Source organism: Primulina eburnea, chromosome 16, assembly GCF_022965805.1.
Source record: "Primulina eburnea isolate SZY01 chromosome 16, ASM2296580v1, whole genome shotgun sequence".
NCBI classification, from domain to species: domain Eukaryota; kingdom Viridiplantae; phylum Streptophyta; class Magnoliopsida; order Lamiales; family Gesneriaceae; genus Primulina; species Primulina eburnea.
In genome coordinates, this window is record NC_133116.1 from 11,791,465 (window position 1) to 11,793,638 (window position 2,174).

A 2,174-nucleotide genomic window follows, 5' to 3' on the forward strand; every position below is an offset into this window, starting at 1 on the left:
TTCAGTTTTTCCAATATCTGAGCCAACTTCTTGGCCCTTACTTGATCAAAGAAATAGGTTCGGCGTTGCAAAGCCTGAACAATTGTAGCTGCCTTGACAGTGCTGAGAACAATGTCTTCCAACTTAATAAATTTGTTCAGTTGGGACTTTCTCTTCAATTGTTTCGCAAAAACTTCAGTCCTGAAGACAGTCCAGCTATCATATGCCACAAGTTGTGTAGCAGCAAAGGCATTGACTTGTTCCCATACAAGATCAATGTGAGTTTGAATAGTGTTGGTGGGTCTGGGCTCTTCAGTTATCTTTCCCTTTCCCTTGTCTGTGCTTAAGATGTGAGGAATCTCAAGTCCAGTTCTCGTGGTTTCAACCCTTTCAATAATTGAAATACCCTTTGGCCTAGCCTGGGCTAATACAGCAGGGGTCTTGATCTGAGTCTGAGGAGCTTTGATCCTGACTGACTTTTCAGTTTGACCCGGAAGAACAACTTTAAGGGGCACTGCTTTAATGGGCGGTTGATCACCCGATGAAAAAGTCCTTTCAGCAGGGACATTGACCTCAAATTTTGCTGATTTAGACTTGCGAGTCCTCGGCTTCTTTGATATTTTAGGTGATGGATTCTGCTCGGACTCAGATTCAGCTATGATCAATTTTCTTTTAACTGGCTTTACTTGGGCCAGAGACTTGGTCTTCTTAACTGATTTAGGAGCAGCTTGTTCAACTCCTATTTCCTTCTTCACTTCAACAAATTTATCAGGGGAGATATCCAATTTTGTCTTGATTGGCTGGGCGTTCTTGGCGTTAAAAACCTTGAACTTCGACATTCTTTCAGAGTCTTCACCCACCAATCCTTTACCTTTCAGCAGATAACTGATCTGCACTGCAAATCCTTTGGATTGTTTCGAAGAAACAAACATATTCTTCAGAATAGTAAACAGAAACTTCTTCCAGTTGAGTTTTCTTTCAGCCATGATGATCGTCATAGCCTGAAATTTCTCAAGGGTCAAAGCAGCAAAAGAACCTGCTTTAGAAACAAGACCCTTAGCCACAATATCTGCTAGTAACTGAACCTCCTGCTTCAGTTCTTTCTTTGGGTCTGAGACTTTAATCTTTTGACCATCAGCAGAGAGTTGTGTTTGCATCTCCTCCACATCGGATGCTTTTATATCTGAGAGTAAGGTCATGCCATCTGATGGCAATAGAAAAATTTCTCCGAAAGAATCCTCAGATATGATCAGTTGCTGATTGTTGATTGTTGAAACAATTTCTCCAGCAGCATTGATTTGCCCAGAAGAATAGACTTCTTGGACCTCCTTAATATATATTTCTTGAGAATATTGGCCCAAGAAATGCTTCAATCCAGCTGTCTCCAGTCTTTGAAATACTTTCTTTGCTGCAGTTTCTCCAAAGGATAAGATAGATCCAAAGTTTATTGCCATTGCATTCAACATATATGCTGGTGTTTGATTTGCCATTTCTGAAGATACGTAGATTCCTGAAACGAAGAGATGAATGGTTTGCGTTTGCTCTGGAAATTTAGAATAGTTGTAAACGTAAGGAAGACGAACTGAATCTAAGCGGGTAAAGTACTGAAATGTGTGACTGTTTGAATTATCGGACACGTGTCAGTCCATAGAATTTTTACGGAAAAAATCGTGTGTACGTGTGTACTAGGCGTGTGTACAGTTTTAAATGAATCAGAAAATGCCACGTTGCAACCTCTGATTGGTTGACAGAGAGCATTTAATGCTTGTAAATCAGTCACGTCGGTTCATCTGAATAAAATATGATTAAATGAATAACGTATGTGAGAAGATTAGAAAAGTTCCCAACTGAACTTTCAGTTTGTAAAACTGAGGGATTTTAGCCGAGACTTTGCTAACAACTGACTTCTCAGTTATCATTTTAAATCAAATTATTCCCCCTTAGAACATGCATTAAATAAAGCTTAGGCGTAAAAGGGAAGTAAATCTTATTGGTTAGAAGATTAATCGTCTGCTGACGTCATCCTTTCATCTTCCGTCATCCTGTGCTATAAATACGAGTAACTCAGTTAGATTTAAACATATATCTTTTAAACGATAAACAATAATGGCAGGTGCAGGAAGCTCAAGAGTTCCCGAAGATGCTAAAATTTTCATGGAAGCAGCTGAGGCCAAAATGAGAGCTGCTATTGAAGA